Source organism: Antechinus flavipes, chromosome 1 (genome assembly GCF_016432865.1).
Source record: "Antechinus flavipes isolate AdamAnt ecotype Samford, QLD, Australia chromosome 1, AdamAnt_v2, whole genome shotgun sequence".
NCBI lineage: Eukaryota > Metazoa > Chordata > Mammalia > Dasyuromorphia > Dasyuridae > Antechinus > Antechinus flavipes.
Genome location: NC_067398.1, coordinates 628,466,676 through 628,479,399, shown reverse-complemented (window position 1 = coordinate 628,479,399; position 12,724 = coordinate 628,466,676). Strand labels below are relative to the sequence as shown.

Genomic DNA, 12,724 nt, shown 5'->3' with positions numbered 1-12,724 from the left:
AAAGTAGAACCCGTGGGGCAATGAAGGCATGACTGGCTTACATACTTTCATTTAAAAGGATGTTCTGAGAGGAAGCAGTACATGAGAGAAAGTGTGGGGAATATTTCCAATGTGGAAAATCTAGAGTGAAAGTAAACTTCCAGGGAGAGGAGGCTTCAGTGGCACAGCAGGGAAAGTCCATAGTCAAGACTGAAGCCTGGAGAGGAAAAAAGACAGGATTCCACAGACTGTTGCAATGATGACTCTCCAATCGATCCTCCAATCAGCTGCCATTTCTTAAAGCATAGGTCTCACCATATCACCCCAGTAGTCAGTAAATTCCAATGATTCCCTATTACCTCCAGGATCAAATATAAAACCCTACATTTGGCAGATAAAGCCTTTCACAACCTATGTCTTTCTCACATTTCCAATCTTCTTATAATTGTTTTACGTGTTCTATGATTCAGCTACACTGATCTATTTCTATTTCCTCACAGATGATATTCTATCTCCAGACTGATTTTTCTCTGATTGTTCCTGTATTCAGAATATTCTCTTTCCTTATCTCTGCCTCTTGGCTTCCCTGGATTACTCAGTTCTCTTGAGATTTGACTATGCTAATGATAATCAAATCTACTTAATCTAAAAATATACCTAATCTCAAATCTACCTAAATTGCCCCAATCCTGACCTCCAATCTACAACTGCTTTTTAGATATCTCAAACTGGATTTCCAGTAGATATGTATAAAACAGAATTCATTATCTTTCCCTCTAAACCCTTCCTTCTTCCCTTTTACTATAGAATAGGGCTTCTTAAACTTTTGCCACTCCAGATAATCAATTATAACTCTTACAATTAAAACTTTGGGAAGATAATTTTCAATTATAAAATATAAATATAAAAAATTATATACAAAATATAAAATCATTTATAGCTATAAACATTTCTAAAAAAATTTTCCACCCTGTTTTTCCATACCTTAATGTTTTAAATAAAACTTTCAATTTTACCCTTTAAAATGAATGTTACAATTTTTTCCTTGAAGCAACTTGTTTAAATCATTGACTTTTTAAAAAGATTCAACAAATTACACAGTTGTGAAAACCATAAGTCATTATGAAAAAAATGAACAAAATTGGATTTCTGCTCAGTCAAAAATACAAATTCATCTTTCAATTTCAGTGATCTTTTTAAATTCACCCTTTTGAGAGCTATCTTATTAGGCATGTAGTAATAAACTTTTGTAATCAGGGTTCATTTCTCTGCAAAGAGTTGAAAACAAATGACTTTTAAAGAAAAGACTTTTAATGAAGTTAATGATTTTGATAATATTGAGAAACATAGCATCTAACTTTGATGATTTTTTTTGTTATGAGTAAATAAAAGTTATATATTCATTGCCATCAGCTATAATTTTTGCTACAAATCCTACATAATCACTGATCATTGCTCCAGCACCATCTGTACAGACCCCAAATGCAATTTTTTCACTGTAAACTTTTATTTGTGAAAAAATGGACTTTAAGATATATCTTTTTTTCTTTTGCCCTTCCAAAAGGCAACAAGACAATAATTCCTCATGCATTCTTTCTTCATAAAAATAGTTTATGTAAAGTAACAACTGACTCAAATAACTGAATTGCAAACTAAGGGTTGCCCTTCAGTTTGATAATAAATTGCTAGAATAAGTCATTGCTAATTTAAGAATTTTTTTTTTGAAACTACCATTTGATAAGGGAATTTTACAAGTTTTTTCCCCATACTTTTTCCCATGAACAATTTCTGATGTTTTAATAGCAATAGGTAACACGGGATCTTTTCCTATCATGTAGAACTTTTTAGTTTTTTCATCTAAATAAGAAGTTTTCATTGACAATAACAAATTTCTCAAAATATTGTTTTCTTTGAAGATTTCAAAACATTCCAATATTCCTTTGATTTATTATAGCACACTGCATGCTTGGTATTAAGATGCTTTAGTTATATTCTTTGCAGTCAAAACTTCATTACAAATTAAGCAAAGATATTTTCCCACACCATCATTATTAGAAGTAAAACCACATTGTAAAAATGATTACACATTTTTTTCTTTTTAAGCTAGAAATACTACAATCTGGTAGCAAAGACGCTGCCACATTGTCATCAGTATTTTTTACCTCTTCTGTCTAAATTTAGCGATTTCTCCATAACCAAAAAATATTTTTGTTCTAAACTATAAATAAATACTGCTAATAATTTCTCAAATACTAGCTTTAGTTGATGAAATTGCATTTGTGCTTAATTTTAAAAACTGATGATAACACAAATATACAGAGGTTAATAGTAGAGAAATATTAAAAAAAAAAACTTTTGTCTGTACTTGTTATAATTAAGTTTTTATGTTTCTGTAAAAGGAGATAACAGCAATTTTAAAAATAAATAATATGCAAAGCTATACTAACTTGATCCTTACATGCTGAGGAATGAGGAATGAAAATATTAATAATCTATTTTTCATAATTAAACTACTAAGTTTTTAGACGAGCAGAAAACTTTGTACAGTAAGAACACTGCGGTTCATCATATACGACAGTCTTGAATCTGAGCTGTGGTGTTTCCCACAACGTTTACTGGCATTGTATGGAGTGATGGCATGGGCAGTGCAAAATGTACATGTGTTCAGAACCAAGGTTGCAATAAAGTCATGCAATTCAACAAGGGGGAGCAGCACCAGAAACACCTCTGATTTGTTCTGTGTCTGTTTTGATTTAATTTTTGGTGGTTGTTTTCAGGAATCTTTGAGTGTTGCCAAATTTTTCCGGACACCTATAATTAGTTGTGCAATCCCACCAGGACTTGCCAGACACAGTTCCAGAAGCTTTGCTGCAGAAGATAGCATCCTCTTTCCAGTTGCTCAGGTTCACCACCTAGGAGTTCTCCTAGGTCCCTCCCTCTCTCGTCCCCCACATCTAAGCTGTGGCTGAGTCCTGTTGATTCACTCTTTGCAATCTCTCTAGAATAAGACGCCTTTTCTCTTCTCACATTGCCATGACACTGATACAGGTCCTTACCAGCTCACACCTGGACTACTATGACAATCTGCTGGTAGGTTAGTCTGCCTTAAGCCTTTCCCCATCCAATCAGTCCTCTATTCAGATGCAAAAGTGATTTTCTTGAAACAGATCTGATCATGTCACCCCTTACTTCTCAATAAATTCCAATTGCCTCTAGACACAGATACAAAACACTCCATCATTCAAAGCCCTTAACAACCTAGCCCCACCCAACCTTTCCAGTCTTACTCCTGGATTCAGAGACACTAGCCTTCTGGCTGCTTTATGAACAAGCCGTTCTTTCTTTCTCTCTCTGTTCTGGGAATTCTTTCTTGCTACTCTCAGACTGATTGTTAGAATGAGAGTAGCGTCCACAGTGATCACTGCACAGTCTCTTAGCTTTAAGTCGTTAGTAGTAAAAGGTTAGAGCTCTAAACTTCAGCAGTTAGATTTAAAGAAATAATTATAGAGGCCATCGGGATCACTATTCTTTTCTTCTAATTGCCCAACAGTTAGTAGCAAATTTTATCTTTGCACCACCAAAAAGTGAAAAAAGTGTCAATGCATAACTTATATATTCATGTGGAGCTCATTAAAGAACATAGCACAAGTGGGTGGTCATGTCCCAAGGTGAAGAAAAGCTTTGAAATGACTGCCTTAGGTGTTCCTCTTGGGTTGGCAATGTGTCTTTATATTTTTAATGGAAAACTTGGCTTTTGCATACATTTAATACTCTGAACAGATTTAGGCATAGGTTATCTGGATCAGATGTTTGTCTTAGGCAGCTTCTCTTGATAACCTTAAGTATAATATATATTCAGTAGCCTTGGGAACCTGTTTTTATCACATAGAAATAAAATGTGCCATTGCTGGTGAGAATAAAAACCATTTTGAGATCTAGAGAATTCATTTGCCATTGTGTGTGTGTGAGAAAGAGAGACAAACAGAGACACAGAAACACAAAGCATAACAGAGAAAGACAGACAAAGAGAAATAGAGACAGACAAAGAGAAAGAGAGACAGACAGAGAGAAACAGAGACAGAGAGACAGAGGAAGAGAGAGAAACAGAGAGGAAGAGGGAGAAACAGAGAGACAGCGATAGACACAGAGACAGAAAGATAGACAGAGAAAAACAGAGAGAGAGAGAGGGACACAGAAAGACAGAGACAGAGAAAGAAAAATAGAGACAGAGAAAGAGAAAAAGAGAGACAGAGAAGAAGAGAGAGAAACAGAGACAGAGGGACAGAGACAGAGAAGACAAAAGAGACAATAGTCTTATAAAAGATTTGTGCAAAAGTTACAAAAGGGAAAATATGTTAAGCTTTTGGCATGAAAGCTTTGAGTTTATAAACATTTGCATAAAAGAAAATCATTAATTCTTAACTTTTCAGCAGAAAAGATTAGAATACACTACAGTTAATTAAAGTGAGTCTTTGGATCAAATGAGGATTGTTTTAGTATTTTCAATATATGAAAATTAGTCCCCTGAGTAATCTGACTTCACAGTGGGAATTTATGTCACTTAAATAGTGATGGGGCTTTCAGTGGTCACATAAAGGACTAGAGAATAAAAAAGATATCCAGAACACCATCTTTCTCCTCAATCTCTGAACATTCTGGTTTTATTTATTGCTTTCTAGGATTTTCTTTCTACATGCCTGACTTCTCTTCAAATGAATACTCCCACATCTCACCTTCTCTTATGAAATTTCCATCATCCTTTTAAACTGGGCACATTGCTTAATTTCAGCACAAGTTTTGGAGGTGCAGTTCCCAAAAATAAACATGGCATGTGTCCTATAAGCTTATCTCTTGATAGTCTCAATTTCCTCATGCATTTTTTTCTCCTTTTTTCCAGTCTCAAAGAATGGTGTGGGCATCCTCTTTATCAAAATTAACCCTTTGACTTGTACTGTTAATTATGTTCCATTGACTTTGATTCAGCAAACATTTTAAAATCACTCCTAAGTAACAGACACTCAGCTACAAATCCAAAGTTCAAAATGAAATAGATACTCCTTTTCAAAGAATTTGTATTCTGTTTCTCTCATTCCTTACTCCATTAATCCCTGCATCAAGCACTTTTCTCTCTATGTACTTTCTCCTTTCCTTGAGCCTACAAAAATTTCATCCTAAAATTTTCTATACTGAAAAGATTCAAAAAATTCCCCAAACTCTGCCACTTCTAAGCTATAGTTGTATTTCTTTCTGCTTCTTAAAACTGACAAATAGTCTTCATTCTCTGGCTCTTTTCCTCACTACCTCCTTGAATTCTGAGTTAATATGGTTTCCTCCAAGTTCACTAAGAACCTCTTTATTGCTAAAGTCAATCCCCACTTTTCTGTCTTTGCTGTCTTAGCTTGCTCTGTGACAAGCAATACTTTGAATGATGCCTTCTCTAAAGTCTTTATTCCCTTGCTTTAGACGGCAAAGCTGAAAGGCTGAACATCTTGTCCTAAAGAGTGGGTCAGAATGCAGCTGTATCATCTCCCAGATATGGTGGGTGTTTCCAGGCATTCTCTTGGTGTGGTCAATCACTGTTTGATGTAAGAAAAAGAGATTTAGCTCCTGGGTGTTTGTGATGAAGAACGTTAAGAACAGACAGGAAATATGCAGGCAATAGAGCGTGGAAGAAGAGTGAACTCTGTGGTTCCAGTGCTGCAGAGAGCTGTGTTATGAGTCAGAAGAGGAAAAAAGAATGTAGTCTGCCTGCGAGGGAGTGAGAAAATGAAATGTTCTTAGTTGCAGAGCCTGTGCAGGTAGTGACTGAGCCACTGATTACACGAAGTGGTACCCAGTGCCCTGAACAAACACCTCTGTCAGCAAAGCGGGCTGTAGCTCCTACCTCTCCAGCAGCAGCCCGCACCATGGGAGAGGAAGTCCGTACTCTGCTTGTGATGGAAAGATATCAGCAAGAGTCATTTCTGGTGGCAGATCCATAGAGGGCTGGGTCTGGCCCTGGGGTAAAGTTTGGTTTACGAAAAGGGAGAAAAGTAGAGTAGAGTGGGGAAGGGTGTAGTGTAATGGAGTAGAATATATTGTACAGCATAGTATAGTATAGTAACAATATAGTCTGCTATAGTATAGTATAATATAGTACAGCACAGTATAGCATAGTATAATATAGTAGAGTATATATATTCAATATGGTAGAATACAGTATAGTATAGTATAATATAGTAGAGTATATTGTATAGTATACTATCGTATAGTATGCTATAGTATAGTATAATGTAATACAGTAAAATATAGTAGAATATAGTATAGTATAGTATAGTATAGTATGATAGAATATTATATATATATATATATTTAATACAATATAGTAGAGTACAGTGTAATGTAGTATAATACAGTAGAGTAGACTATAGTATAATATAGTAGAGTCTATTGTATAGAATATTATAGTACAGTATACTACAGTATAATATGCTATAGTATTGTATAATATAGTAAAATATAGTAGAGTACAGTATAGTATAGTGTAATATAATATAATATAGTATATATATTTAATACAGTATGGTAGAGTACAGTACAGTGTAGTATAATATAGTAGAGTATATTGTATAGTATAGTATAGTACAGTATAGTATACTATAATATAGTATAATATAATATAGTAAAATATAGTTGAGTTCAGTATAGTATACACACAATATAATATAGTATACATATATTTAATATAGTATAGTGTAGTGTAGTATAATGTAGTAAAGTACAGTAGATTATAGTAGAGTATTATGTAGTATAATATAGTAGAATATATTGTACTATACTATAGCATAGTATAGTATAGAATACTACAGTATAGTATGCTATAGTATTGTACAATATAGTAAAATATAGTAGAGTATGGTCTAGTATATTATAGTATAATATGGTAGAGTATATATATTTAATATAGTAGAGTACAGTGTAGTGTAATATAATATAGTAGAGTAGAATATAATGTCGTGTAGTACAATATAGTAGAGTAGAATATAATGTAGTGTAGTATAATAGAGTAGACTGTAATATAGTATAGTAGATTAGAGTATATTGTATATTAGAGTATTATGTAGTATAATATAGTAGAGTATATTGTACTATAGTATAGTATAGAATATTACAGTATAGTCTGCTATAGTATTATATAATATAGTAAAATATAGTAGAGTTCAGTAGAGTATATATATATATTTAATATAGTAGAGTACAGTGTAGTATAGTATAATAGACTGTAATATAACATAGTAGAATACAGTACATTAGAGTATAGTGTAGAATACAGTAGATTATAGTGTATATTATAGCAGAGTATTATGTAGTATAATATAGGAAAGTAGAGCATAGTGTAGTGTAGTATAATAGAGTAGACTGTAATATAACATAGTAGAATACAGTACATTAGAGTATAGTGTAGAATACAGTAGATTATAGTGTATATTATAGCAGAGTATTATGTAGTATAATATAGGAAAGTAGAGCATAGTATAGTGTAGTATAATAGAGTAGACTGTAATATAACATAGTAGAATACAGTACATTAGAGTATAGTGTAGAATACAGTAGATTATAGTGTATATTATAGCAGAGTATTATGGAGTATAATATAGGAAAGTAGAGCATAGTGTAGTGTAGTATAATATATTAGAGTAGAGTGTGGTATAGGAGAGTATAGTGTAGTATTGTATGATATAGTAGAGTGTAGTATAATACAGTGGAGTAATTAGAGTATAACAGACACCATCTTGTGCATCTACCTTAGACTGCATGCATGCTGGGTCCTGTTCTTCTCCTCATGAGTGACTCCATTATCCACAAAATAATGAGGAAAGAGCCCCCCTAGATGTTATGTCTAAATGACAAAATGATTTGCCAGCAGCTTGTAGTTTCCACGCAGCAAAACAAATCACCACAGTGAATGAGCAGAGCAAAGGGACTCAGAGACTGAAGAGTGACTATGACCCATATCTATGTACATGTGTCTATAATGTATCGTCAGCAATATTTGAAGAAGAATCGTTGCTCTTGTACATCGGTAGATTTGTTCAGAGCAGAGTATATGGACTTCCTCTCTTAGGGCACTTGGTACTACTGCAGGAGAAGCAGGACCTGTAACCCACTTTGCTAATAGACTTGTTTAGAGTCTATGGCACTGGATATTACTTAACATAGTCTCTCAGTCAATAAACATTCATTTTGTGCCCAACTATGAGTCAGATGCTGTGATGCAAAAAGAGGCAAAAGCCAATTTCTGACCTTAAAGGCGCATACAATCTAACTAAGGAGACAACAAGCAAATGAATATGTAGCAACAAGCTACATACAGGATAAATAGAAAATAATTAGGAGAGGGAAGACACTAGAATTAAGAGGGGTTGGGAAAGGCTTCCTGAAGAAAATGGGATTTTAGTTGGGACTTCAAAGATGTCAGAGAAACCAAAAATAAATAGGATATTCTTGGCATGAGGGACAGCCAGTGAATATATTCAGAGCTGAGAGATGGAGTGTCTTTTAGAATAGCAAGTTAATATCTCTGGACCAAAGAGTTCATTGCTGCATCCCAGTGTGATCGTTTTGATTTCCAGTAATAATAAGAATTTAATTGCAAAGTCATTTGTAAGGAGTTTCCAGCTAAACATCAAACTGGAAACCCAAAAAATTGGTGAGATTAATAAAATTGAGTGTAGGAAAAACATTTAATTGGTGAACAAAACTAGGAATTGATTTCATAGAAAAAACAATAAAATAGATAAATCATTGGTTAGTGATTTTTTTTTAAAAAAGAAGAAAACCTAATCACTAGTATTAAAAAAATGATTGTTAAATATGAAATCAAAACATTTATAGATGTTACTTTGCCCAGTTATATGCCTACAAATCTAAGTAATATGAAAGAATATTTACAAAAATATAAACTTCCTAGATTAGCAAAAAAAAAAAAAAAAAAGAAATAGAATATCTGAATAAGCCTGTTTTAGAAAAAAAAAAAATGAACAGGCCAGTAATGAGTTTCCTAAGAAAAAAGCATCAGTACCGGAAGGATTTACAAGTGATTTCTATCAAACATTACAAGACCAATTAATTCTTAAAAAAAAAAAAAATGGTAAAGAGCTAGAAATTGAGTGAATGACTGTTAATGGAGGAATTGCTAAACAAGTTGTAATATATGATCATGATGAAACATAACTGTTTTAAGAAATTTTGAGTTTAATGATCTCAGAAAAAAACATAGAAAGACTTGCAAGAAATAATGAAGAATGAAATGAGGTGACAAAAACAACATTCTATACAGTTACATCAATTTTGTTCTAAGAACAACTCTGGATGACCAATCATTTTACTTGTTATAAATATCCAATTAACTACAAAGATCCTATGAAGGAAAATGCTATCTGTACCCAGAAAAAGAACTGATAAATAGAATGTATAGTATGGTGTCTCTCTCTCTCTCTCTCTCTCTCTCTCTCTCTCTCTCTCTCTCTCTTTCCATACACACACACACATATGTGTATACACATATATATACATAGTTGTAATTGATGGTAGTCATCTCTAGGATGGGGAGAAAAAATAAGGGGAAAAGAAATTAAATAACTTTATTATATATTTAAAAGGCAAATTATACATAATAGATTTGCAGTTTCATGTGCAATTTTTTTTCCCTTATTCTATCTTATATAGATGCTTATTTTATTTCTTAAGCTCAAAATAAAGCAGAAAAAAATTAATGTAAAAATAATATTAAATACTTATTAAAAATTAAAAGGAAAAAAAATTAGTACAACCGTTCAATATATAGGAAATATACAAAAAATATGTGCAATGTGCAACAATTCAATATATACCTGTTACCTCCATGAAATGGTGGGTTGGGAATAACCTTTCGTTCTCTCTTTTTTTTTTAAGGGGGAGTCATGCTTGAGTTTTATAATTTTGCTACACTTTCTTTTGCTTTGTCTGTATAGTAAATAGTTTTTTTTATTCCATTTAAACTTTTTTATCCAATTCTTTGCCATCACAAAAAAAATCCACCTATAGTTTAGCATATATGGAGACTTTCTTCTTATGGGGGTTTCCTTGGAGTATAAGTATAATAATTGAATCTCTAGATAAACAAATATAGATATTTTAATTACTTCATTTCCATAATTCCAATTGATTTTCAAAATGGTTGTACCAATTTATAATTCCACCAACTATGCATTAGAACAACTATCAACTCATAACCCCTCCAACAATCTCCTGACTACTTTTCTATTTTTAAAAAATCATTTTTAACAATTTCCTGGATGTGAAGTACAACATTAGAATTATTTTGGTGTGTATTCCTTTTATTATTAGTGATTTGAAGCATTCTTTCATGTGGTTATGAATACTTTGCAGTTATTTTGAGAATTATTTGTTCATATCCAACTTTATATATCTTTACATCTCTCTATCTATCTCTATCTCTATTATCTTGGAAGCAAACTCTTATCAGAGAAATTTGACATACAGATTATTTCCCATTTGACCTCTTTCCTTCTTATCTTACATGTCTTAATATTGTCTGTGGAGAAGGTTTTCACTTTCATGTTATCAAAATTATTTATTTTTGTAATTGTGTTCAATTCCTTGTTACTTTTCCTACCCATAGTTATAAGATGTTTTTGATCTGTTTTTCTTCTGTTTTTATGTGGTCTTTAATATTAAAGTCCTGTATAAATTCAGAATGTATAGAATGACATAGTCTATGATGTGGATATAGGCCTAATTTTGGACAGGATGTTTTATAATTTCCCCATCAATTTTTTTTCTTTTTTTATTAAAAAGGAAGGATGTTTTTTCTATGTCATTTCTCTTTTCTGCTTTATTGAACATTGGATTATTGAATCCCATTGTTTCCAATTCTATCTTGTTTGGCCTGTTGCATTGATCTGCTTCTTTGGAGTTTTTTTAAACAATGGTTTTAATGACTGGTATTTTATAATGTATTCTGAGGCCTAGAAGTGCTATTCCTGCTGTGCTATTGTCCCTCCCCTTCATAATTTCCTTTGATATTTGAGATCATTTGTTTTTTCAAATGAATTTTGTATTATTTTATTAAGTTCTACAAGGTATCTCCTTTGGTAATTTGATTTATTTAGTATTGAAGTGCATGTTAAATTTGATATTATGGTAATTTTATTATGCTACTATAAGCACTGAATAGTATTTCAGATATTTAAGTTGTCCTCTATTTTCTGAAGGAGAATTTTGTATCTATATAAAACTTTTGTGTACTTTGGTAGACTGATCCCCAGACATTTTATGCATTTTGTGGGTTTTTGGAATGATTTTTCCTCTTCTATAATGTTTACTTGAATTTGTTATTGTGGTATAGAATTTGATATGGGCTTTTGAAAGTTTATTTTATTCATATTGTCTTTTTCTTTGGGTTCTTTAGTATATCTTAGAGATTTGAAATTGCCTTATTATTTGTGACACATAATTTCTTTTTTGTGGTAGTCTTAGGAGTATTGGAGAGCAGTGAAAATGTTTTTTCCACCATTTTCTTGTTCATGTGACCTAGAAGTACACATATTGAAAATTGCAAAGTAAACAAGGTCCTTGAATCAGAAAATAAATTCAGAAATATAGAAAATGAAGTAGGGAAAAACTTCTTAGAAATGGGTATAGTAAAATTAGAGTATAAAAAACAGAAGTTTATCAAGCAAGCAAAGAATAAACATTTATTAAGCCCCTACTCTTTGTGCCAAACACACTAGCACTGGGAATATGAAAGGACAATAAAGACAGTCCCTAACCTCAAGAAACTCACAAGAGAAAAGAGATGATGTATTGAGCTACTTTATAATTAAATGGCAGTGAGGAAGGGCAAAATTAAAGTAGAAAAAAATAACAGAATTAAACAAAATACAGAAATTTACAATTTAAATAAACTCAAAGATAATAAACAATATAGTTGGGAAAGTGGGGAGAACATATGGGGATAAACTCACATATAAATAGCATGAGCAAAATTAATCACAGGGACAAAGTACATAAAAAAGAATAAGATACACAATCAATACAGAAATATGTGAAGGAGGGGCAGGTAGATAATGCACTGGATAAGCACTGGCCATACAATCAAAAGATCTAAGTTCAAATCTGATCTCAGACACTTAACACTTATAAAGTTTAATAATAATAATTATTAATCTAAATTAATTAAACAGCCTAATAGAAAAAAAATGACAATATAAAATAAAACAAACAGCAATCTGTTATATATAAGGAAAAGATAGCTTAGAGAATGATAGGCTGGAAAAAATTTATTATGCAATCATGAATTTTAAAAAAAGGAACTGCAATTATCAGATAAAGCAAAAAAAATTCTTTTTCATTTTTTTGTTGCAAGAGATGGTTCTCTGAGTAGAGGAAGAAATAGAGGTGTCTGTGAAAATGAAGGTGATATAAAAACAAGAAATATCCACACAAAAAATTCAAAGGTAAGATATGTAATTTACCTGGATAAATAATTTCTAATGTTCTATCTGTAGAAATTTCTATGAATTTATTATTTGCTGCATTTTGTCTTAATGATTTTATGAAAAGGAACAGATTAGATCATTTTAGATCTACAACATTGTAAATAACTTCTACAAAGTAGGCAGACTGCATATGCAATGGAGAAACAGTTGTGGTGGCAAGGAATGGAGATGGACCTTTAACAATTTAATGAAACATTAATAAA

At 32.0% G+C, this 12,724-nt stretch overlaps 1 long non-coding RNA gene across 1 annotated transcript in view; it reads left to right on the top strand.

Annotated features, from left to right (window-relative positions):
• Positions 1–12,475, top strand: part of LOC127544471 (uncharacterized) — a 52,511-nt gene extending 40,036 nt beyond the window's left edge. The window contains exon 3 of the long non-coding RNA XR_007949449.1: positions 12,389–12,475. This is a non-coding gene — a long non-coding RNA (uncharacterized LOC127544471). The remainder of the gene's footprint in view (positions 1–12,388) is intronic.
• The last annotated feature ends 249 nt before the right edge of the window (positions 12,476–12,724 follow it).